Genomic DNA, 26665 nt, shown 5'->3' with positions numbered 1-26665 from the left:
TTTGAGTGTATGTTTCCTTTTCTGCTTAATTGTCTTTTGTGTATAACTGTACAAACATTGTCTTTTTTTATTACAGTACGTCTTTTCCATAAAGAACTATGTTGTCTGAGTACACAAGAACACAACGTATAGTACTGTATTCCAGTGGCGTGCCGTGGGCCTGGGGCCTAGGCCTTCAGTGAGGTACTACACAGTCCCACCCGAATTAATCCACCTCTTATTACCATCATTATGCCATGGCTCTAGACACTATACATTTAGACAGAAACGCAGTATAACCAGGCGTTGCGTCACCTTGAAATTGACAAATTGACATTTTTGGGTAAACAGTGTTTAACAGACAACTCAAGTTTGCAAAGCCAGTGTGGCTCCAAACACCAAATCGATCACTTGCAAATAATAGGCATTCCCAGCAGTACAGTTTGCAGTGCTTCTCGGAGCCTGTGAGCAATTGACAGCGCTCGTAGTTGAAACTTTGAAAGTGGCGAGCGAACGAACCCCTTTCCCGCCTGTGACAGGCTTTGTGGCGTCGGGCGACCTCTCCTTACAATGTCTAACTTTTCTTGAAAAGTTCGTCTTGAGAATGGCGTTATAATTATATCCTCGACCAAATTGATATCTTCTCCTCCTTCCGCCATTGTGGGTTGAAAAAACAGCTTAGTAGAACGCGAATTAATTTGTTTATCAAATTCAGTTTCCTAGATCTGCATAGACCTGCCCATAGGACCTGCCTCTCAATATTGGTAATCCAATCAAAAGACGTGGACGCACTACGCCTGCTAGCTGGCTCCTGTGTAACACTGGAGCCAGCCAGCAGGCGTATAATAGCCAACTCTAAAGCTGATTGGTTGACACAAAATTTTAATTTCCATTCACTTTAAGCTACAAGCGCCCGCACTGTTGATTCTGAAGGCCTGAGGGCAGATTTTAGACCCCTGGCAACACATGATGGCTGAATATGATTGGATAAAAGATCTAACATAAAGACCAGCCCTCCAAATCTCAACCTGGGGCTGGAAGCAGTGCAACCAAGAGGAAATCTATGAAATGAAGAGTATAACTCTTACTCTGGGGAATAATTTAATACATATTTGTGGGAAAATATATTTAAAAAAAATATATATTCTGATGATGTTTAGGCCAGCAGAGAAGGCCTTGCAGGCCCTGACGGCCCACCACTGCTGTATTCTGAACAAAAAATTTTACGCAACATGCAACAATTTCACCGATTTTACTGAGTTACAGTTCATATAAGGAAATCAGTCAATTGAAATAAATTCTTTGGGCCCTAATCTATGGATTTCACATGACTAGGAATACAGATATGCCACTGTTGTTCACAGATACCTTTAAATACAGGTAGGGGAGTCGATCAGAAAACCAGTCAGTATCTGGTGTGACCACCATTGCTTCATGCAGCACGACATCTCCTTCACATAGAGTTGATCTGGCTGTTAATTGTGGCCTGTGGAATGTTGTCCCATTTCTCTTCAATGGCTATGTGAAGTTGCTGGATATTGTTTGGAACTAGAACACGCTGTCGTACACATCAATCCAGAGCATCCCAAACATGCTCAATGGTTGACATGTCTGGTGAGTATGTAGGCCATATAAGAACTGGGATATTTTCAGCTTCCAGGAATTGTGTACAGAGCCTTGCATCATGGTGCTGTTGTGGCGGAAGAATCAGAATTAGTTAGGTAACATAGATAATTAAGATGTCTTATCTGCACAATATGCTTGTATGATATGCTTGTTATTAAAATGTATCCCTTCGGACTCTGGTGTTGGCAGTTGCACTTCCTCCCTTATATCAGAGAGGGGAGAAGTCAGGCTTGTCTTTCACATGTCCCTGGTGCTATACAGAATATCAGAAAGAGAAGAGGTCAGGAGGGAACATTGTCTTCATATGTGAATGTGTCTTTACCTATTTACCTTTACCTTTACCTATTAAACCATGTGAAGGGATGGCGTAATTAATGGGGAACCAATTACTTGTCTACACAATGTCTGTGCACCAGTCACTCCTTCCTTTGGTCTTGGAGGAGATAAGGTCTGAGACAAGATGTGTGGGGTAGTGTCTGGAACCATTGTACGTCATCTCTGATGTTGCACCTATCCTGGGATAGTGTATGACCTAGAGGCTCACTCACCTCAGTGAGCTGGTCCAAGAGTGTGGTCAGAAGGGGTTTTACTTGAGATGGGAGTGTCTGGAGTTGACAATTGATTTATGCCATAGAATGAGTTGGTGTTTCTGTGCTATGAAGTACCAGGAACGAGATCGGCGCCTCGTCTTAGGGGCCAAACTGAACAATAAGAACAGTCTTCATAGCAAATGCTATCTGGCTGCGGGATACTCCTTTCTCATATATCAAGTTTCACCTTGTGACCCATTCCATACATCTGTTGTTTGTCATGTAGACTAAAGGGCATATCTTTGCTATAAAATATATTTGTATTCTTCGTATGTCAGAGCTACTCATCACAACACTTGGGAGTGTTGACCCCACCAGCCTCATCATTATAGAAGCAATTACTCTATGCTTCCTTATTAATAAGGAACAAAGTAATATCAAATATTAATTTGAACAAAGTAATATCCTGATTAGTGATTGACCTTGTCTCTCCTCATTATTGATTAGAATTTCCACGACACTGTGCATTATCATGCTAAAACATGAGGTGATGGCGGTGGATGAATGGCACGACAATGGGCCTCAGGATCTCGTCACGGTATCTCTGTGCATTCATATTTCCATCACTAAAATGAAATTGTGTTCGCTGTCTGTAGCTTATGCCTGCCCATACCAAAACCCCACCGCCACCATGGGGCACTCGCCCACATGACGCCATACACGTGGTCTGCAGTTGTGAGGCTGGTTGGACGTACTGCCAAATTCTCTAAAATGACGTTGGTAGAAAATGAACATTAAATTCTCTGGCAACAGCTCTGGGGGACATTCATGCAGTGAGCATGCCAATTGCACGCTCCCTCAAAACTTGAGACATCTGTAGCATTGTGTTGTGTGAAAAAACTGCACATTTTAGAGTGGCCTTTATAATGATCATGCTGTTTAATCAGCTTCTTGATATGCCACACCTGTCAGGTGGATGGATTATCTTGGCAAAGGAGAAATGCTCACTAACAGGGATGTAAACAAATTTGTGCACAAAATTTGAGAGAAATAAACTTTTTGTGCGTATGGAAAATATCTGGGGTCTTATTTCAGCTCATAAAACATGGGACCAACACTTTACATGTTGCGTTTATATTTTTGTTCAGTGTCCATAAAGTATCAGCAAGGTGCAAAGTGAAATGGTAGTAACTAGCCTACCTTGCCTTTAATGTACAGAGAGAAGATAACATGTATGTAGAGGGAGGATGCATCTAGGCAGGCAGCAGCGAAGGAAAGTCAGCCGTTCCATTACAACCCATCGTGCCAGACACTGTATAGTCTTGTAATTCCGAGTTGGATGACCGTTCAAAAAGTGTGTTCCCAGTTGTCTTGAACTCACTGAAGTCTGAGATTTCCCAGATCTGAGTTTCCAGTTGTTTCGAACGCGGCAGAAATCATGCATGAACAATGCTGAATGTTTTCCTTTTAAGCTTGGAAAAGAGACCCTTAAACCCAGACTTGGACGACACAACCACTACACTAAATAGCAGGCTAGTGATTCATTTGCAATGCTTGCAGTTAGCCACTGATTCCTTCCAAACCACTCATTGTTGAATTTGCGATTTCCAGGACGTGCTCCTGCAGACAATAGCAGGTAATTTTGCTTTTTGCCCTAGCACTACACAACTGATTCAAATAATCAAAGCATGATGATGAGTTTCTTATTTGAATGAGCTGTGTAGTACTAGGGCAAAAACCAAAATTACCTGGAGTACACCAAAGCAGAAGGTTTCAGAGATCCATCTGAGAGCTTCACTCTTCATCATGCTCTTTCTGTGATGGGAAAGAATAGCGAAAGACATCAGGGAGAGAAGACATTGGTAAGCACTGGTCAAGCTTTAGTAGTGTCGTGGCTTTGGCATCATTAAAGGTGCAGACTGTTATTTTAGCAAATCAATTCTCTGTAATTATTATTACTTGATTAAACTAATCATGTACATTTAATTAACTAGGAAGTCGGGGCACCTCGGAAAATCTTCAGATTTCAAAGTTATACTTTTCCGAATATAACTCTTCATATATTTTAATATCTGATCAATTAGTCTTCTATTAATGAATTACTCTTTACCTCACGTCAGTCTCATCTGAACGTCGTAAATTGTTGGTTATCTACACAAACCCAGCCTTTACTATAAATCATCCATACACCAATTGGCTTAATAATTTATTTACTAACTAACTAACTAACTAATCACAGAAATGCATAAACAAACAAACAGTAGATATTGGTTACTAACAATGATAGGGAAGATTCCCTAGTGGGCTAAACCGATATGATGGCTTGGTGGACAAAGGGAAAGGGGTGTGGACTGAGAAAGAGTGGGAAAGACAAATGGATTCATTACATAGTGAAATGCTAATCCTTCCCACATGAACGGCCGCTTATTCGAGAATAATTGCAAGTACATATTTACGGTATATGTAATTGTTGTCTTCTGTGTTGGAATCCGGTTCGTCTGCTGGAGAGTTCATCCGAGTCTCTCTCTCTCTTTCTGTTTCCCTGAAGATCAAAGTCTTTCATGGTTACATCAGAGTACCATTCAGAAATGTTCTCATAGAATAGATGTTTCGGCGGTTGTCGGTATTCGCATCCCAGCTTTACATAATTTCTAGCTGCAGACTAGTAATTAGTATCTAAGATTTTCTCTTATTCTGTAGGTATCGATAGTCTCAGAGGTTAACCATTTCCAGCCGTGTGGCCAATGCTCCATGTGGTATGGTTTTCTAGTCTTGGTACTCAAACCTGTGCCACTTTAGCTTACACCGAGGTATGCGTGGTCTGAAGAGCATTTCCTCAGGAGGGGTTTTTATTTGTAACAATAGAAAAGGCGGTTCCATGATAGATGGAAACGTTGTTTGGCATTTGCCAGGGTCAGAAACCATAGATCATATATTTTACAGAAATTCTAACCTTGGAACCAACATCACGGCTCTTGGCACGTAGCTTGTTGACCTGAGACTCAGCGATGTCGGCCCTTTCCTTGGCCTCATCCAGGTCATGCTGTATCTTGCGGAACTTGGTCAGGTTAGTATTGGCCTGTCCCTCCTGTGGTACAGAAACAAAACAAACATTATGTAGCCTGAGCTAATACAGGTGGACAGTACCTCAAGAATGAATGCATAAAGTACACACTTACAGCTTCCTCTGCAGCTCTCTTGTAGGATTTTACTTTTAGCTGCAGCTTATCGGCAAGGCCTTGAAGACCATATTCTTACGGTGCTCCTCAGTCTGTAAATTTCAGAATAAAAAAAGGTTAACCCCATTTGTTATCAGGTCAAAAGACTGGACAGCCAATGACGGAGTTACTGAAGATACCTGGTAGGTCAGCTCCTTGATACGCCTCTCATATTTACGAATTCCTTTGACCCTTCTTCTGCTCAGCCTCAATCTCCAGCTCCCTCATCTGTCACAACAAAGAAATAACATTCATGTTACAGGATGCAGTATTACTTTTTTTGTGTCTTCTTATGTACATGTACAATATGTAAAGTTACGCTTACCCTGGCCTCCAGCTTCTGCACCTGCTTCTTGCCCCCCTTCATGGCAATTTGTTCAGCCTCCTCCAGGCGGTGCTGCAGGTCCTTAATGGTCTGCTCCATGTTCTTCTTCATACGCTCTAGGTGAGAACTGGTGTCCTGCTCTTTCTTCAGCTCCTCTGCCATCATGGCAGCATCAGTAATGGCCTTCTTTGCCTTTTCTTCAGCATTTCTGCACGCCTGCACTGCCTCTTCTGCCTCAGTCTGAAACTGGGCGGTGTCAACCTCAAGTTTCTTCTTCTGATTCAGCAGGCCAGTGTTCTATTCATAGATTTTAAGAAAATAACTTTGTAACAATGTTCAGCTACAGCAGGAAATCCATAATTAGTGATTATACTTTACCTGTGAGTGCAGCAGCTGCACCCTCTCATTGACATCCAGCAGTTCTTGCTTAGCCAGCTTGCGGCCTCTCTCAGTTTGTTCAAGGCAGGTTCTTAGCTCCTCCAGCTCTGCTTGCATCAGATTGTTACGTCTCTCTACAATGGCAATGTTCTCCTTCAGATCATCATTGGAACGGACAGAGTCATCCAACTGGATTTGGGCATCCTAGAGAGAAATATGCAAGGTTGGAGATACCTCATTTTGAGCAGTATCTATTAGGCACACCATCCCACTGGGCACACCACGTCATTTCAATGTGGATAATTGGGTAATATTCGGTTGAGATGTTGATCAGTGAGATTACAAACTATATTCACCCACTCAAAAAGACAGCCAAAAGTTAGTTGAATTTCCATGCTTTCAACCATCTAAAAGCACAACCAAATTCCAATGAAAAAAACAATGTCTTATTTTTGGTTTATGTCTATCATGCTTTCAACCATTTAAAAGCACAGCAAAGTTCAAATGGGAATACAATGTCAGATAGTTTGCTTATTTATACAACAGATTATTATTACTGTGTTTCATCTAATAGCAGAACAAGTGACCTGGATTGCAGTTGAGATCACTTTAAAAGTATATGGTGCAAGTGATCAATGCTGTTCAAGATTCTGCAGCAATTATGAAGATCTCCTCAGACCTGTGACGACCTATGCATGCTATCTTGAACATGCACGCCTTATATGATTACATAGGAAGAAATGTATAGCTACAGTAACCTCAATGTGGCCATGGATGTGCTTCTTATTTTAAGGTTGAATGTTACATTAGTATTTAAGATAGCCTTAACTTTAGGCTATTTACTTTATTACAAAAGTAATATTGAATTGTGTTTTGTTGTCAAAGCAACCAAATATCAAAATTTGAAGGAGATGTCTTCTGCTTGCATAGTTCAATATGTGCCATTAATTAATTTGTAGACAAACTGGAATTAAAACTAGAATAATTGGCACAGATGGAACTATCCAAGCAGAATATATATATCCTTCAAATGATGACATTTGGTTGCATTGACAACCAGACACAATTCAATATCACTAAATATCATTACATTTGAAATGGAGCTTGAAACTCTAGGCCTATTGTATTGTCTATTTTTAGTTGAATTCTGGGTTGAATTGAAACAATAGCTGTTGATGACTTTGCAAATGCTATATAGGCGTAAATAGCATCATTGATGATGAGTGATAAAGTATGGTCATATTTAATTTCCTCTGTTAAACTAACCATTGGAATGACTTCTATAGCAACAGTGAATATATTTCATGTGGAGATCTCTCAACAATCATTCTCAAGATAGCACATTAGTAATATTGTGACAAATATTATAGCTGGGATTGGTTAAAACCCTGGATGAGAGACCAAAGAGTAGCTGTAGATAAATCAATTCAAGTAGGAGGTGCTGCCCAGCCTTTAAAGAAAATAATGTTTTATAGTGAATATAATGTTGAAGATCTGACGTTGTTTGAAAGGTACAAATTCAACATATTTTATATGTTTGTTTATGTTGAAATATGGTTACCATGATGACATAATCCTGTGGTTGAAATTTCAACCTCAAAACAACTGTTTATGTTGATTACTTTTTAAAATCTAATGTATTTTCCACATAGATTCCACATCATAATATGTTGACAAATTATGTTGAAACAATGTTGATTACACCAGTTTGTGCCCAGTCAGATGGCAATCGGTTTTAATTTACCTTCAGATGAGCATGAACGCTCTTCATCTGTTTTTGGGCCTCAGCTGCCTGCCTGCAGGCTTGACTAAGCTGGATCTCCATCTCATTGAGGTCTCCCTCCATCTTCTTCTTCAGCCTGAGGGCCTCATTCATGCTTCTGCACTCTGCCTCAAGAGAACTCTGCCTCAAGAGAGCTCTGCAGGGTATCAATGCTCCTCTGCAGGTTTCTCTTGGACTGCTCCATCTCCTCATCCTTCTCAGCTAACTTGCGATCAATGTCAGCCTTGACCTGATTTAACTCAAGCTGAGTTTCTGAGGATCTTTCCCTCCTCGTGCTCCAGGGAGGCCTAGAATACACATCAGAAGATTCAAACTGAAAATGACAGTTGTTGATGTAAAATGGCTAATCCAGACAGAACCAGGGAAGATTTGAAATTGCACTCTTACCTCAGCTTCCTCCAGAGCAGCCTGGATCTCTACCTTCTCTTGCTCCAACTGTTTACGGACCTTCTCCAACTCATAAATTGTCTTTCCTCCCGCACCCAGCTGCTCACTCAGATCAGTTATCTCCTCTGAGAAAAAGGTGTTGCAATGAAGAAATATGAAAACTATATTGGGTACTTGCAGAACCTTGTTTCATAAAAGAGCTGTTTGCTCTTCAGTGCATGGATGTGAACATTGGCAGAGCTGAAAACATTTCAAACAAAGAGCTCTTTACTCACCTTGAAGGTTCTTGTTCTCCCTCTTCATTGTCTCCAGCTGATCCAAAGATTCTTCATAGGAGTTCTTTAGCTTGAAGAGTTCAGTGCTCAGATACCTGGCCTCCTTTTGGGAGCTCTCCAGCTCACACTGAGACTCCTCATACTTCTGCTTCCATCCAGCCAGGACCTATAATACAGCAGCCATTTGACTTCAAACATGACTCTTTATAAGTGTTGTAGTAAGCCTATTATTTTGTTTCTGCTGTGTAGAATTCAGGAATTCAGATACACGTGTAAATTGAAGAACTGCATTGCATACTTTGTCAAAGTTTCTTTGCTTCTTGTCCAGGGCGGCAGCAGCAGCATTAGACCTCTCCACATCCACCATGAGATCTTCAATCTCATTCTGCAGTCTGTGTTTGGTCTTCTCCAGGGAGGAACACTTAGCGTTCACTGCCTCCACAGCTTCTTCAGCATCCTGCAGGCGCTGAGCCAACTTCTTCCTGAGTTGTAGATGAAGAGACAAAGTAGAAAATGTGGCATATAATTTCATAGCTTCTCCAAACTTCAGGCTCACACAAATACTCAATGGATCGAGTCCAAAATAATAAATACCAACTCCTACGTAATAGTAAATGTACTTAGAGTTGGTATTTATTATTTTGGACTCCATCCATTGACTATTTGTTCACTATTTGTACATTGAGAAATGTTTCTTCTATTTAGCAGGTATTAGGATTCTAACAAATAGCACTCATTCCTTACTTGGCTTCCTCCAGTTCTTCAGTTTTCTAAATGGCATCAGTCTCATACTTACTTCTCCACTGAGCCACCTCAGAGTTAGCCTTGGACATGCCATGCTGCAGGTCAGCCTCGGCCTCCTGCTCCTCCTCATACTGCTCTCTAAGCAGGTCACAGTCATGGCGAGCAAACTGCACTGCATGGGATAGTGCATTCTTTGCCTGAAGGGAGCAAGGACAGATGGGATTCATTTTATGACGAAGGCATCATCATTTATCAATAAGAAAACGAATGGTCTAAATGACCTTGACTTCCTCCTCCAGCTGTCTCTTTAGATCTTCAAGCTGTTGACCGTAGGAATTCTTTCCTCTGATCAGCTGAGAGACCAGAGATTCCTTATCTTCCAACTGTCTTCCAATCTCATCTAGAAAGTAAGAGGTTGAGGAATAGACTTTAGCTTGTTACCTCATTCAGAGTATTTATTGCAATATCCAGAGACAGAAGTTATTCTACCTACCATTCTCGGCTTGAAGTCGGGCTTTCTGAGTTGTAATGTCATTGAGGGATCTCTGGGTTTCCTCATACTTGGTCCTGTATTCATTGGCTTGGTCCTCTAGAGTTCTACTCAACTTCTCCAAGTTATTCTTCAAGATTAAAGATAAGAACAAATAAATTCAAGAGGTTAACAGTGACCAAATGGAAAAAAGACGTTGTACTTTCACTTAGATGGACTTTTTACCTTTGACTTTGCAACATGTTCCATGTTGGAGAGGACATCATCCAGCTCTAGCCTAAATTCGCTCTTTTCCTTCTCCAGTTTCTGCTTCACTCTCTGCAGGTTGTCTACCTGCTCCCCCAGGTCAGCCACACTGTCAGCTTGTTTCTTTCTGAGTGTGGCAGCTGTTGCCTCGTGCTGCAGAGTGGCCTCTTCAAGGTCTCTGCGAAGTTCCTGGAACTCCATCTCCCTCTTCTTGTTCATCTCAATCTGGACCACAGTGGCTCCACCAGCCTCCTCCAGCCTCTCACTGATCTCCTCCAGCTCTCTGGCCAAGTCTGCTCTTTGCTTCTCCACCTTGGCTCGGGCAGCTCTTTCTGCCTCAAGCTCCTCTTCCAGTTCCTCTACACGGGCCTAGCACAAAATGGCATCATCGTGGTTAAATATACAAATGGTTGAAGAGTTCAAATCGATTAAGGACTTGGACTTTTTCATTACCTGAAGCTCCTTCAACCTCTTTTGAAGTTGAATTATTATGCCCTGTTCATCTTCAATCCTACAGATCAGATTACTGATTTCAAAGTCCTTCCTGTGGAATCAGTGGAATCATTCATTTGAATCAGTGGAATCATTAATTGGTAGCTCGTTTATGCATTTGTTTGCAGTAGAATGTAATATTTTGTGATGATTTTAATCTTACTTCTTGAGGCGTTCCTCTAGCTGTTGTTTATCATTCTCCAGGTCCATTACGCTCTCCTGGGACAGCTATAAATCACCCTCCAGCTGCTTCTTGGCTCTTTCAAGATCCATTCGCACCTTTTTCTCTTGCTCAAGGGACCCTTCAAGCTTCAGAGGATAAGAAGCAAATCAAAATTGCTAGCTGATTGTTAGCATTTTTTCCATTTAAAGACCATCTAATCTCTATATAGGATCTGACATCATCAACTTGTTGCTCTAGCTTAGCCTTGGCCTTGGTTAGATTGTTGACTTTGTCCTCCTCACTCTGTAGGTCATCCAGTGTTTGCTGGTGAGCTTCTTGAAGAGCTTTCTTTTCCTTTGTCAGCTTGGCAATGATTTCATCCAGAGCTGCCAATTCCTCAATCAGGTTCTTCACCTGTGAACAGAAAACGTGCACTACCGGTCAAAAGTTTTAGAACACCTACTCAAGGGTTTTTCTTTATTTTTACTACATTGTAGAATAATAGTTAAGACATCAAATCTATGAAATAACACATATGGCATCATGTAGTAACCAAAGAAGTGTTAAACAAATCAAAATATATGTTATATTTGAGATTCTTCAAAGTTGCCACACTTTGCCTTGATGACAGCTTTGCACACTCTTGACATGAATTCTACCTTAACTTCTTGGAACTATAGGGGGTGCTGTTCCGCATTAGCATATTTGGGTCTCCAAATTAAACTGCCTCGTGCTAAATTCTTGATCGTACAATATGCATATTATTGTTATTATTGGATAGAAAACACCTTCTAGTTTCTATAGAAGTTGGAATTTTGTCTCTGAGTGGTACAGAACAATATCTACAGCACTTTTCATGACAGGGGTCAGATTCCAGAAATTTTTACCCCTGATCTGGAGTCTGTTTTTAAGGCGACAGTGAATGCTATGAAGAAACCGACACTGCCTACGTCTTCCTCTGGGTGTCTGTACGTCATCACGTTTTGAATGGAGTCTATTGCACAATCCCAGCCCATATAAAACCACAAAACGTGGGATGACCCCTCTCTCTCTCCGCGCGCCACAGGCAAGATGGACTTCGGACCTGCCTCATTCCAAATCGTTATGTAACTAGTTCTAGTTCTCCGGTCATGTTTTCAGTCGTTATAGTTGTTAAAAACATCATAATGTAGTTAATTTGAACCGTTTTATAGCAATTTATATCCGTTTAGTGCGATTCTGAGGAATTTATTTGTCGTGCACTTTTTAGCTTTGGAAACGTTTCGGGGTGTCGGTCGTTGGTGGTGGACATTTCGAAGGACAGAGGACATCTATCGACCAAAAGACGTTTATAACATAGAAAGGATACATTGCCCAAGAATCTGATGGAAGATCAGCTCAAAGTAAGCAATATTTAATATGATAAATCGCTGTTCTGTCGAAATATTTTAAACGCATATTTCGCCATTTTGTTTGGTATAGCTTCACTTGGCGAACCCTGTATTGAAAAGTAAGGATAATTTTAAAAATGTAAATCAGCGGTTGCATTAAGAACTAATTTGTCTTTCGATTCCTGTCAACCCTGTATTTTTTAGTCAAGTATATGATTAGCTTTCGATTAAACTAGATCACTCTGAAAGCTGACGTTCCTCATTTTGAGGCTTGAGTTGTGACTATTTCCATTGTATAACCACGGTTTTGTATGGCTAAATATGCACCTTTTCGAACAAACTGTATATGTATGTTGTAAAATGATGTTACAGGAGTGTCATCGGAAGAATTCTGAGAAGGTTAGTGAAAAAATTAATATATTTTGGCGGTGATTACGTTATAGCGCTCTTTGGCTGGAATTGATGCTCTGGTAACGTTTGCACATGTGGTATGCTAACTTATCGATTTATTGTGTTTTCGCTGAAAAACGCTTAGAAAATCTGAAATATGGTCTGAAATCACAAGAACTGGGTCTTTCCATTGCTATGCTTTGTCTATTTTTATGAAATGTTTTATGATGAGTAAATTGGTCATACACGTTGCTCTATCTAGTAATTCTAGTCGATTTGTGATGGTCGGTGCAATTGTAAACTGTGATTTCTACCTGAAATATGCACTTTTTTCTAACAAAAACTATCCTATACCATGAATATGTTATCAGACTGTCATCTGAAGAGGTTTTTTCTTGGTTAGTGGCTATCAATATCTTAGTTGAGCCGAATTGGTGATAGCACCTGAAGGAGTAAGAAACTGATGGAGTTAGAATAGTGGTGTATTTTGCTAACGTGTTTAGCTAATAGATTTACATATTTTGTCTTCCCTGTAAAACATTTTAAAAATCTGAAATGGTGGCTTTATTCACAAGATCTGTATCTTTCATCTGGTGTCTTGGACTTGTGATTTAATGATATTTATGTAACGGATGTGAAATGGCTAGCTAGTTAGCGGGTACGCGCTAGTAGCATTTCAATCAGTTACGTCACTTGCTCTGAGACTTAAGTAGTGTTGCCCCTTGCTCTGCAAGGGCCGTGGCCTTTGTGGAGCGATGGGTAACGATGCTTCGTGGGCGACCGTTGTTGATGTGTGCAGAGGGTCCCTGGTTCGCGCCCGTGTCGGGGCGAGGGGACGACGTAAAGTTATACTGTTACATTGATGCTGTTGACCCGGATCACTGGTTGCTGCGGAAAAAGGAGGAGGTTGAAAGGGGGGTGAGTGTAACGGATGTGAAATGGCTAGCTAGTTAGCGGGTACGCGCTAGTAGCATTTCAATCAGTTACGTCACTTGCTCTGAGACTTAAGTAGTGTTGCCCCTTGCTCTGCAAGGGCCGCGGCTTTTGTGGAGCGATGGGTAACGACGCTTCGTGGGTGTCAGTTGTTGATGTGTGCAGAGGGTCCCTGGTTCGCGCCAGTGTCGGGGCGAGGGGACGGTTTAAAGTTATACTGTTACATTTAGATGCTACTATCTACTTGTGAAGCTATGCTAGCTATGCTAATCAGTGTGTGGGGGGTGGGGGGTGCTCCCGGATCCGGGTTTCTGAGGCAGTAGAGGTTAAAGTTGGCCAACTCCTTCTCGGCATCAGCAGATTTCAGCAGAGGCTTGATCTTGAAGTACAGCTTCATCCAGGGCCAATTCTTGACCACCATTAATGCACGGATATTGGACGACAAGCAATGCCCCCCTTGAAGAAAACCATTGGTAACTTTAACATGTTCATGCATGGGACTATATTCCCACACCAGTGCTTTGTGTCTAAACTGAAAAACTACTTCAGAAGGATACATTTTATAGCGTGTCAATATAAATACCTGTGGTCAAGGATCTTCTTATACTCCATTTGTGACAGAACACCACGGGCTCTGGCTTGAATACCAGTGATAATTTTGGACAGGCGCTCATCTCTCATCTCCTCTAATAGATCCAGAAGGCCAGCCTTGAAGAACACCTAACAAAAATGATATTTTAGTGAAATGTAATTTAAAAGTCAAGAGCAATGCGCTTCAGTACAACGCCCCTAGGATTTCATCCAAGCCTTGCTATGAATCTTACCTTGGTATGTCCAAACTTGTACTGCTGGTGATCGATGTCGAGCGAACCCAACAGTTTCTCAGCTCCTTTCTTGCTGTCAATGACTGTTCCCTCAGGGATAGCAGCAGGATTCAATATGCGATATCTGTAAGAAGGAAACTGGTAAATAATTTGTAAATGTGTTACATGATTAAAAGGGGATAGAACTGTATTATATTTTACAATACCTTTGCCTGAAGTCTCCATACAGGATTCTATTGGGAAAGCCCTTTCTGCAGATCCTGATTCCTTCCAGCACACCGTTACAGCGCAGCTGGTGCATGACCAGAGGATTCTCCATGGCCCCAGGAGTCTTGGTCTCATTGGGGATGATGCAGCGCACAAAGTGAGGGTGAGTAGAACTCAAGTTGGTCATCAGCTTGTTCAGGTTTTCCTGTGGTAGAGAGTGAATTCCCACAGTTACCAATGTTTTACCAGGGGGGAAGATCAGCTTTAATATTGCAGATAGATTGTGACTTCCATCAATGTCATTTTCTGCATAATTTCCAATCCCCCATAGATTTTTGGGGGTAAATATAAATACAGTACCAGTCAAAAGTTTGAACACCTACTCATTCAAGGTTTTTTAAATGTTTACTGCTTTCTACATTGTAGAATAACAGCGAATACAACAGAACTATGAAATAACACATATGGAATCATGTAGTAACCAAAGAAGTGTTGAACAAATCAAAATATATTTTATATTTGAGATTCTTCAAAGTAGCCACTCTTTGCCTTGATGACAGCTTTGCACACTCTTGGCATTCTCTCAACCAGCTTCATGAGGTAGTCACCTGGAATGCATTTCAATTGACAAGTGTGCCTTGTTAAAAGTTCATTTGTGGAATTTCTTTCCTTCTTTGCAAAAACCATAAAGTGCTATGATGAAACTGGACCACCACAGGAAAAGAAGACCCAGAGTAACCTCAGCTGCAGAGGATAAGTTCATTAGAGTTACCAGCTTCAGAAATTGCAGCCCAAATAAATGCTTCACAGAGTTCAAGTAACAGACACATCTCAACATCAACTGTTCAGAAGAGACTGCGTGAATCAGGCCTTCATGGTCGAATTGCAAAGAAAGAAATTGCAAAGAAACCACTACTAAAGGACATCAATAAGAATAAGAGACTTGCTTGTTCCAAGAAACACGAGCAATGGACATTAGACCGGTGGAAATCTGTCCTTTGGTCTGATGAGTCCAAATGTGAGATTTTTGGTTCCAACCGCCGTGTCTTTGTGAGACGCAGAGTAGGTGAACGGGTGATCTCTGCATGTGCAGTTCCCACCGTGAAGCATAGAGGAGGAGGTGTGATGGTGTGGGGATGCTTTGCTGGTGACATTGTCTGTGATTTATTTAGAATTCAAGCTACACTTAACCAGAATGGCTACCACAGCATTCTGCAGCGATACGTCATCCCATCTGGTTTGTGCATAGTAGAACTATCATTTGTTTTTCAACAGGACAATGACCCAACACACCTCTAGGCTGTGTAAGGGCTATTTGATCAAGAAGGAGAGTAATGGAGTGCTGCATCAGATGACCTAGCCTCCACAATCACCTGACCTCAACCCAATTGAGATGGTTTGGGATGAGCTGGACCGCAAAGTGAAGGAAAAGCAGCCAACAAGTGCTCAGCATATGTGGGAACTCCTTCAAGACTGTTGGAAAAGCATTCCAGGTGAAGCTGGTTGAGAGAATGCCAAGTGTGCAAAGCTCTCATCAGGGCAAAGGGTGGCTACTTTGAAGAATCTAAAATCTAAAATATATTTTGATTTGTTTAACACTTTTTTGGTTACTACATGATTCCATATGTGTTGTTTCATAGTTTTGATGTCTTCACTATTATTCTACAATGTATAAAGCAGTAAAAAATAAAGTCAAACACTTGAGTAGGTGTGTCCAAATTTGCCTGGTGCTGTATGCAACATAACAAGCTGGCTTGAAATTCAACAAGACAACACTTTGTTTTCCCAAATGAAAGAATACCAAAATTCAGGGGGCAGAGTGACGGTGAATAAGTAACTCACATCTGTTGCCATCAGTTCATCAGCGTCATTAATAAACAACACAGTTGTCTCCCCCTGGGAGATGAAGGCGTAGTCATAGGAATTAGCTGTCACCAGCAACATCTCTGTATACCCATGAGGCTGGGGAGAGAGACATAGAAAGATAAATATAGACATGCTATTACTTATTATTACACTACACAAATGAATGCAGTCAATACACCATTGTTATCTAATTGTGGTACTGACCCAGTAATTCAGGTTTCTTGTTTGACAAGATCTGATAGAAGATGTGTTAGTCCCTCTCAGCCTTCAGCTGAAAAGTGGCACGAGACTTCTCCAGAAGGTCTGGAAAGAAGGTGATTTAGAACAGTAGACAAATACATTTCTTACAGCCACTGTTGACAATTTCTCTCTGATTTTTCAAAGTCTGTTATCTTTGGATTTACATGTCTCAATATCAGCAGAAGCAAGCTTTCCTCGAGTGTCAAAATGAATCCTGATAAATTTACCCTAAATAGAATAGTTTTGTTAGTTTATTTTTGGGTGATTAATGCTGTATAAGAATATCCATCAGAAACTCACAAATATTGAGGAGTTGTCATTTCTGATGGTCTTGGCGTTACCAAAGACCTCCAGGGCTGGGTTAGCCTGGATAATTTGATCCTCCAGAGTTCCCTTAGAATGGTATAGAAACACATGTTAGATGCTTAGCTTTACAAATAGCTACAGAACTGCTCAATCATGAAAATATGCATGTCAAAGCTGTCGCAGATTGAATACCTTGTTTTGGGCGGCTGCATCTTTCTTCCCGCCACTAGCTGCAATGCTTGCAAAGTACTAGATGACTCTCTTGGGATTCACAGTCTTTCCAGCACCAGATTCTCCACTGGAAACACACAGTAATCTTTAAAAATAGCACTTATCACACTATCTTATGTAACATGACAGATAACACACTTTTTAAAAGCATGTGAGTAGAATGGGTAGTGTATTACTTACGTGATCAGAATAGACTGGTTCTCACGGTCTATACAGGTTATAAAAATGCAATTTTATACAATTATCAGAATTAATTATCATTATGATTCCCTTACATATTTTCTAAAGTAGCTATTTTAGTTTACCTGTCAGCATGTTCTGATAGGCATTGTCAGAGATAGAGAAACTGTGGGGAGGAACTTCTTGCCTCTTCTTGCCTCTATAGGCTATGACCACAGATGGATCATACACTGGCAGCCACTTGTAGGGGTTGACAGTGGCGCAGAACAGCCCTGAGTAGGTCTGTAAAAGATATATTCAGTTGAAAGTGCATAACATTTTAAGTGGAAGAATTAAGGCCTAACATTGGAAAGTATTACTATGGGTTTGGTGGGGATAATTTACATAGAAAAAAGTTGATAATTTAAGATTCAAATTTCGAACTTAATGATGAAGCGACTCTCATGTGCTCACATAGATCATCCATGCTGCGTAACACTCTTTGAGGTTGTACAGAACAGCAGGCTCGTGGAGGAAGGTCAGCATGGCCATGTCCTCAATCTTGTCAAATTTGGGAGTATTCTGTTGCATAATCTGAGAGTCTTTGAAGGTGAGAGTCTGTGAGATTATGTAAAGACAGTTAAGCCTTGTTCACATTGGCAGTTTGAAGTGACTCATATTCGATTCAAATCTGTTATTTTTCTTGCAGTCTGAACAGCCAAAAAGAATATGGAATAAAATGTTCCAAGCCGCATTTCAAACCACCTTCATAGGTGGTTTGAAATCAGATACAAATCTGATTCCTGTCCTGGAAAGCTAAACAGCTACCTAGCTAGTTGACTACTGAGGCTAGCCAAAAAGGACTACTTTTGAAAGTTGGATCATCTTATCCTTTGAGGCTTTAAAAGTGTTCTTACTCTATGATTTTGAACATTCAAAGCAACTGGGAAATGTCCATGGCAGGCATCGTTGTCACCTTAGCTTGCTACATAACTTCTGAGTTAAATATTCTTAGAAATAAAAGGTGCTATCTAGAACCAATAAGGGTTCTTTGGCTGTCCCCATAGGATAACCCTTTGAAGAACCCTTTTTGGTTCCAGGTATAACTCTTTTGCGTTCCATGTAGAACCCTTTCCACAGAGAGTTCTACATGGAATCCAAAATAGTTTTACCTGGAACCAAAAAGAGTTCTCCTATGGGGACAGCTGAAGAACCCTTTTGGAAGGTCATCCTACACTAATCAACCTACACCACTGCGCACACACCCGTCATTACTATGACAACTAGCGTAGCCATGTCAGCAAATGACTGCTGTCTGAACACACACATCTGATTTGGTCATTTGTAACTTTCTGTTTGGAAATTCAGTATTCCAAAACTGATTTGAAAAACAAAACGGATTTGAGCATTAAGGCCTGCAACGTGAACAAGGATTTATTAATAACTTAATTCTGCATGATTTTACAACCTTGTTCTGGGGGGAAAAAAGGTTAGCAGAATTCAACTTGGTCACTTGAAGTAAAGCACTGACCTTCCCATTCTGCGTCTGCACAGTGACCAAGTCTCCTTCGCGGCTGGTGACGGACGCCTTGACAAACTCCTCCACGGGGTCTGGTACAAAGCATTCCTTCTTCATGTCGAAGGGACGAGTCTGGGCCTCCAGACGCTCCCGGTCAGATTTCCTCGGGTACTGGGCTGCCGCCCCAAACACCGCCATCTCAGCATCACCCATGGTTGCACTGTGAGAAAGAGAAAATGCCAAATTAGTTCAAAGTTACTTTATGTTACATTTTGCATTTCCACCATACATGTCTCATTACACCACTAATCATTTGTCAAATGAACAGTAATAAATCCTACAATTAGATTTAGATGTATGTAATAATTATCACTCAATAATAGTTTACGGAGTGTTCATTTACCTTCAACACTGCTAAGAGGTGAAGATGAATGGAGGCTTCAGAACTGTATCCCTGAAATAGCAGAGATCATATTTAACCCCTGTTGGCCCTGCCTTAAAAGGCCAAGAACACTGTAACCCCATGACCCCCCTCCCCACAACACACACACACACACACACACACACACACACACACACACACACACACACACACACACACACACACACACACACACACACACACACACACACACACACACACACACACACACACACACACACACACACACACACACACACAATCCTCACTATCACCCACTGACTCACAAATTACTGTTGAGGGACATGCCACTTGCCTAGAGATGAGCATTGTTGTCTGGCTCCACTCCCTTGACCGGGCTTCCACAGCTCCATTGTGATTTTATGGGATAATGTCCAGGAATTTCACATTTCTATCCTGTGAGTCATACTTATGCAAGCATTCATTACTAAAGCCCCAACACTTCATCTACCACTGTCAAGTTTTGTCTGTTTCATCTTCTTTGTTATCTCTGTTCAACTGGATGTAGGGTTTGTTATAATGCATCTCATTTTGGCCACTCCATTTTCCTAGATCTCCATCTGTCTCATCCACAGCACCACTCCCAATTCCCAAGGGGAACGGCAGAGATTGCCATGTTCACAGGTGAATGTGCATGTGACAGTGCTGATGTAAATCAACATTATCACACTCATCCAACCATTTTTTTTTTGATAAGGTCACATTGACTGATTGAAACACCTAGCTGATCCAACACAAACATTTGCGTTGAATAGTGTTGCTACGATCTTGTTATAAGTCCATATTATTTATAGTCATAGGATTTGGCACATTCCTGTTCCTCTCTGAAATGTGAAATATGAAATATAATTTTGACTATTGCTCTCCCAATGATAGCAGAACTAAGTGGTTGAGCTATAACTTCAAAATAACACTCATTGTTATTACATCGTTAGCACACCAGGCATAAAATCTTCCAAATCCAATCATGCCGCCAACCTGTCAGAAAGAGTGCCCTTTTGTAGGAACACTCTTCATAATCTGAAAGACATATCTTGAAAGGCTTATTATAAGTCGGTTAAAGTTTGCTTGGGTCCGATCCACCAGGGTCCGCCAGAGCCAATACTTCAGAGACACTTTTCATTGTCCTGCCAACAGCCTGTCACTGCCCCGTGAGTTCAATGTCAGTGACAGTTTCACCATTTACCAGCAGATTAAAACACCGTCTGCAGTCTGAAAGAGAGACTTAAGAGACTTTAAGAATAGCCAGAGGATGGGTCATGTACCCCTGTAGGTTCAATGTAGGTACATGATTTTGTATTTACAATATATGTTGTTGTTTTTTAAAACTTTTGTCTCGGTCATTATTGATATGTAAATAGCCGTCAAAGGTCTTTTCAGTCCATACTGCTCTTCAAAATAGCATATGAGCTCAACTACCATGGTCTGCATGCGCCCTGACTCGTGTGGGAATGTCATGCCACATATCTGCCTCATCATTCCCTCCTGTGTCCTCATTTGAGAGGGCTTATGGGACTTGGACAGGAGGACTGATCGTGTCCAGCAGTGCAGCTGTTTGCATTGTCAGTCAGAGCCTTACCGGGGGATTAGAGGTAAGTTCCAGTTCCACAGCTGAATGTTCCATTCTCAAAGGCACACAGAGACTCAGAAATAAATGTATTTGATTGGGCCATCACCAAGGACAGGATAGTAGTTGGATGAGCAGAGTTATTATTTATTTGGAAGATAATACTGATCAGATTCATGCTTATACTTTAATAGTGATGGTGTGTTTCTCAAGGCATGTTTGTGGTACAATTTATATATACAAAATTGAAATAAACATCACAAATACACCATACCTTTGATGAGATGTTCGTGTATCTGTGTTGTCTCAATTTCCTTAAAGACCTTTAAGGCATCCATTCTTCCTGTGAACATAAATAGAACAATTTGGTGATTTTCAGATGAAAACAAAGAGACAGGAATAATCATAGGCATCTTCCAGAAACAATAGCTTGGGATGAACGGTGCGAGACATCCAGTAAAGCCAAGGGAGCCATAAGGGTGGAGCCCAGGGTAAATATTTAGGGATGCAGGAGCCGTTATAAAACAAGTGACATTCCACACATTCTAGATTGCTGACACAATGACAAATATACTAGGCTACATCCAGCACCTCTCTAGCTCTGCTTTCAAAACATACATACAGTACGTACACACTATGTTGTTGGGGATTCTCAATTTCTGTACAACGTTCATGTGTAGTGCAGCTTTTAGCCACATAGTGGCAGTAACACCACATTAATATAGGCCCATAAACTGACCCAGTTATTCTAGGATTGGAAGGAGATGGGATGCATACATGTGGAGTGAGATAGAACTAGAGCGATGGACTGACTACAATACAGTTTAGCCCAGAGGGTATCATCTGCTGCTACCATTCTTCACTCCTCCAGCTAAAATCTTTAAATGGCATGTATATTGTTGTTTCTTGAATAAACTATTTAGTCATCAAATATGAATATCAGCAAAGTGGGTTTCAAAAGACGGCTTGCTGTCTGCACACTGCAAAACTTGATCTTCGGACTCAAAACTTCATCAAAATAGTATATTTATTTTTCCAAAGTGATACAGTTCCAAGGTGCATAGTGCCCAAAATGCAATGGAGCAAGTTAGAATAAACCTTTCAGCTCCATGTTATCTTCAGTACGTGTACATAAAACCTGTTCTTTACTTGTTGGGAAACTACCAGCAGGTACACTCATTCACAGAATATTACAGGTGTTGCCAATAAGACGATGTGGGGAACATTCCCCTGGTAAAATGGGTCTTTTGCTGTAGGCCTACATGGTGGGTTAAGGGTAATGTTACCACCCAGTGGAGGCTGGTGAGAAGGGCTATAGGAGGATTGGCTCATTGTAATGGCTGAAATGGAATAAATGGAACGGAGTAAAATGTGTGGTTTATATATGTTTGATGTGCTTGATACAGTACATTCCATTGATATCATTCCAGCATTTACAATGAGCCCGTCCTTCAATAGCTCCTCCCACCAGCCTTCTCTGTTACCACCGCCAACCTTTGAAGAGACTGCTCTTTTGCCTGTGGGTGGAAGAAAACTTCACTGGTGTTGATGTTGATTTAATTTGAATAGCCAGTGGACTAATAAATTGTTTCTACCATATATTTTCATTAGCCATTTACCATGATTAGGGTCATGCTAGTGATACTAATGATTCTTCACTATAACTATATACTCTGTTATTTCGATGCAGGTTAAATGTCAGGTTTTGTATCAATATTGGCAAGTGTTAGTTTGTTTATCATAGTTCCCTTTAAGTTTAACATTTCTTTTTGATACTGTCTCAAAGCCCACTAAAAAAGCAGCATTCCCCAAGAGAGGATTAACTTCACATCAGCTCTGATGAATTCATGAACTTCTGAGACAAAATAATTCATTATCACTAGAAAGCAAATTACGAACTCCTCTTTGAATCTGAGTATTTCGCCAAAACTCAGTTGTCCTGAGTCAGTACAGAACTGCCAGGACCTAGGATCAAGGGAGACACTCACGTTTTTTAATACTGTACCTATCGACACATTCACGAAAATAGTAATGGCCTTCCAGCTACCTACTGGACCCTATTCCAACTAAACTACTGAAAGAGCTACTTCCTGTGCTTGGCCCTTCTATGTTGAACACAATAAACGGCTCCCTATCTTCTGGATGTGTACCAAACTCACTAAAAGTGAAAATAATAAAGCCTCTCCTGAAAAAGCCAAACCTTGACCCTGAAAATTAAAAAACTATAGGCCTATATCGAATCTCCCATTCCTCTCAAACATTTTGGAAATAGCTGTTGCGCAGCAACTCACTGCCTTCCTGAGTATAATGTATACAAAACACTCCAGTCTGGTTTTTTACCCCATCATAGTGCTGAGACTGCACTCGTGAAGGTGGTAAATCACCTTTTAATGGCGTCAGACCAAGGCTCTCCATCTGTCCTCGTAGACCTTAGTGACGCTTTTGACACCATCGATTACCACATTCTTTTGGAGAGATTGGAAACCCTAATTGGTCTACACGGACAAGTTCTTGCCTGGTTTAGATCTTATCTGTCATAAAGATATCAGTTCATCTCTGTGGATGGTTTGTCCTCTGACAAATCAATTGTACTTTCGGTGTTCCTCAAGGTTCCATTTTAAGACCACTATTGTTTTCACTCTATAATCTACCTCTTGGTGATGTCATTCAAAAACACAATGTCAACTTTCACTGCTATAATGACAACACACCACTGTACATTTTGATGAAACATGTTGAAACACTAAAATTACCTACCCTGGAAGCCTGAGTTTCAGACATAAGGAAGTCGATGGCGGCATTTTTAAAAACTTTTAAACTCAGATAAATCAGAGATGCTATTTCTAGGTCCCAAGAAACAAGGATATCTGCTTATTGATCTGACAATTAATCTTGATGGATGTACAGTCATCTCAAATTAAACTGTGAAGGACCTTACTCTGGACCTTGATCTCTCTTTTGACGAACATATCAATAATATTGCAAGGGCAGAGTCTTTCCATCTTTGTAACATTGCAAAAATCTGAACCTCTTTGTCAAGAAATAATGCAGAAAAGCTAATCCATGCTTTTGTCGCTTCTAGATTAGACTACTGCAATGCTCTACTCTCCGGCTAGTTAGTGCTAAAAATGGCTGCTATGATTTTGACTAGAACCGAAAATTTGATCATATTACTCCAGTGCTAGCCAACTGGCTTCCAGATAAGGCTAGAGCTGTTATCAATGTTTTTACTGCTAACCTACAAAGCATTACATGGACTTGCTCCTACTTATCTCTCCTATTTGGTCCGTACATACCTACATGTACGCTACGGTCACAAGATGCAGGCCTCCTTATTGTCCATACAATTTCTAAGCAAACAGCTGGAGGCAGGGCTTTCTGCTATAGTTACATTTTTATGGAATGGTCTGCCTATCCATGTGAGAAACGTAGACTCTGTCTCAACGTTTAAGTCTTTACTGAAGACTCATCTCTTCAGTAGGTCCTACGATTGGCCCAGGAGTGCGAAGGTGAATGGTAAGGCACTGGAGTGATGAACCGCTCTTGCTGTCTCTGCCTGGCTGGCTCCCCTCTCTCCACTGGGATTATCTGCCTCTGACCCTATTACGGGGGCTAAGTCACTGGCTTACTAGTGCTCTTCCATGCCGTCCCTAGGAGGGGTGCGTCACATCGTGCCAAGCTTTTTTTGCTATATTCGACTTGAGCGGGTTGAGTCACTGACGTGATCTTCCTGTCCGGTCTTGCGCCACCTCGGGCTCTTGCGCCACCACTGTAATTATTATTTAACCCTACTGTTCATCTATGAACGTTTGAACATCTTGAAGAACAATCTGGCTTTAATGGCCATGTACTGTTATAATCTCCACCGGTACAGCCAGAAGAGGACTGGACACCCCTCATAGCCTGGTTCCTCTGTAGGGTTCTTCCTAGGTTCCTGCCTTTCTAGGGAGTTTTTCCTAGCCACCATGCTTCTACAGCTGCATTGCTTGCTTTTGGGGTTTTAGGCTGGGTTTCTGTATAAGCACTTTGTGACATCTGCTGATGTAGAAAAGGCTTTATAGGGCCTCCTGAATGGCACAGTGGTCTAAGGCACTGCATCACAGTGCTAGAGGTGTCACTACAGACCCGGGTTCAATCCCAGGCTGTGTCACAACTGGCCGTGATCGGGAGTCCCATAGGGCGGTGCACAATTGTCCAGGTTTGGCTGGGGGGCTTTACTTGGCTCATTGCGCTCTCCTTATGGCGCCTGAAGGCTGACTTTGGTCATCAGTTGACACATGGTGCGGATGGCTTCCAGGTTAAGCGGGCAGGTGTTAAGAAGTGTGGTTTGGTAGATCATGTTTCAGAGAACGCATGACTTTGCCTCCCAAGCCTGTTGGGGAGTTGCAGCAATGAGACAAGATCGAAATGGGGAGAAAAAAGGTTTGTGTTAAAAAAGGCTTTATAAATCCATTTGATTTTAAGAGAGTCCGCTAAATCAGGGTTTCCCAAACTCGGTTCTGGGTGCATGTTTTGGTGTTTGCCCTAGCACTATACAGCTGATTCAAATAATTCAAGTATGATGATTAGTTGGTTATTTGAATCAGCTGTGTAGGGCTAGGGCAAAAACCAAAACGTGCACCCAGGGAGGGGGGCACCAAGACCAAGTTTGGGAAACCCTGTTCTAAAATATAATGTATTTGATTTTTATTGTTGATTTATTAGGATCCCAATTAGCCAACGCCAATGGCAACAGACAGTCTTACTGGGATCCAACACATTACAGACAAAAGACTTTACAATTTACAATACATACATTTAATGTAGTGTGTGTGTGTGTGTGTGTGTGTGTGTGTGTGTGTGTGTGTGTGTGTGTGTGCATCTATCAGTTACACATACATGTCAGTACACACACACACAAGTACATCACATGAAGGGAGAGGTGTTGCTTTATTTGTCTTTTGAAACAAAGTTTGCTGTTCACTTGTACTATAGAAGATGGAAGGGAGTTCCACGCACTCATGTCTATGTATAATACTGTACATTTCCTTGAATTTGTTCTTGACCTGGGGACTGTGGAAATACCCATGGTGGCATGTCTGGTGGGGTAAGTGTGTGTCAGTTGACTATGCAAACAATTTTGAATTTCCAACACATTAATATTTCTTATAAAAACAAGCAGTCTTTCCTCAACTCTTAGCCAAGAGAGACTGGCATGCATAGTATTAATATTAGCCCTCTGATTACAATGAAGAGCAAGAAGTGGCACTCTGTTCTGGGCCAGCTGCAGCTTAACTAGGTCTTTCTTTGCAGCACTTGACCATATAACTGGACAATAATCAAGATAAGAATAAACTAGAGCCTGCAGGACTTGCTTTGTGGAGTGTGTTGTCAAAAAAGCAGAGGATCTCTTTATTAGGGACAGACCTTTCCCCATCTTTACAACCATTAAATCTACAGTACCAGTCAAAGGTTTGGACACACTTACTCATTCAAGGGTTTTTCTTTATTTTGTACTATTTTCTACATTGTAGAATAATAGTGAAGACATCAAAACTATGAAATTACACATATGGAATCATGTAGTACCAAAAAAGTGTTAATTCAAGGCACACTTAACCAGCATGGCTACCACAGCATTCTGCAGCGATACACCATCCCATCTGGTTTATGCATAGTAGAACTATCATACATTTTTCAACAGGACAATGACCCAACACACCTCCAGGCTGTGTAAGGGCTAATTGACCAAGAAGGAGAGTGATGGTGCCGCATCAGATGAGCTAGCCACAATCACCCAACCTCAACCCATTTGAGATGGTTTGGGATAGGTTGGACTGCAGAGTGAAGGAAAAGCAGCCAACAAGTGCTCAGCATATTGTAAACTCCTTCAAGATTGTTGGAAAAGCATTCCAGGTGAAGCTGGTTGAGAGAATGCCAAGAGTGTGCAAAGCTGTCATCAAGGTAGAGGGAGGCTACTTTGAAGAATCTCAAAT

The 26665-nt window shown here is 41.2% G+C and overlaps 1 pseudogene; it reads right to left on the bottom strand.

Annotated features, from left to right (window-relative positions):
• Nucleotides 1-3962: 3962 nt before the first annotated feature.
• LOC139551251 (myosin-7-like) lies at nt 3963-18894 on the bottom strand (annotated as a pseudogene).
• Between the last annotated feature and the right edge of the window lie 7771 nt (nt 18895-26665).

The sequence above is a fragment of the Salvelinus alpinus genome, chromosome 23 (assembly GCF_045679555.1).
Source record: "Salvelinus alpinus chromosome 23, SLU_Salpinus.1, whole genome shotgun sequence".
NCBI classification, from domain to species: domain Eukaryota; kingdom Metazoa; phylum Chordata; class Actinopteri; order Salmoniformes; family Salmonidae; genus Salvelinus; species Salvelinus alpinus.
This window is presented reverse-complemented; position numbering and strand designations above follow the sequence as displayed.